This window comes from Nematolebias whitei, chromosome 6 (assembly GCF_014905685.2).
Source record: "Nematolebias whitei isolate Nwh7 chromosome 6, NemWhi1, whole genome shotgun sequence".
NCBI classification, from domain to species: Eukaryota; Metazoa; Chordata; class Actinopteri; order Cyprinodontiformes; family Rivulidae; genus Nematolebias; species Nematolebias whitei.
In genome coordinates, this window is record NC_056503.1 from 51,226,198 (window position 1) to 51,227,101 (window position 904).

Below are 904 nucleotides of genomic sequence, written 5' to 3' on the forward strand. Positions count from 1 at the left end.
TACATACATACATACATACATACATACATACATACATACATACATACCTACATACATACCTACATCATCTTCCTTTTGTTCTGGACTCAGGTCTTGGGGCAACATCTTGAGCAGGGAGGAGACATCTCTCTACACAGCCTCTTCCAGCTCTTCTGGGAGGACTCCAAGGAGTTCCCAGGACAACTGAGAGACGTAGTCTCTCCAGCATGTCCTGGGTCTTCCAGGGGGTCTCCTCCCAGCCGGACATGCTTAAACCACGTCAGCTGGCTCCTTTCCATGTGGAGGGGCAGAAATACTATTTCAAGTCTCTCCTGATAACTGAACTTCTCACCCTAAATCTAAGGAAGAGTCCAGCTACACTGCAGAGGAAACTCATTTCAACTGTCTGGATCCACAATCTCTTTCTTTCGGTCACTACCCAGAGTTCATGACCAGAGGTGAGGAAAAGAATGTAGACTGACCGGTAAACAGAGAGATTTGTCGTACAGCTCAGCTCTCTCTTCACCACAATGGACTGGCACAAAGTCCGCAATACTGCAGACGTTGCACCAGTTTGTCAATCTCATGCTCCATTCTTCCCTCACTCATGAACAAAACCCTGAGATACTTGAACTCTTCCAGTTGATGCAGAACTTCACCCTCGACCTGAAGAGATCAATCCACCCTTTTCTGATTGAGGACCATGGGCTCAATCAACTATAATATAATAAACAACTCTTTCAATTCAGTTCAGTTTATTTCTAAAGCTTCAAGTCACAACAGAAGTCGTCTCAGGGACTGAACAGAAACATTCATCTATAAAATAATAATTGAACATTATTTATCTGAGGAGCAGCTTTGAGTTTAACTCCATCACAGAACTCTCATCTTGAACAAGCATGAAGGCGACAGTGGAAAGAAAAAC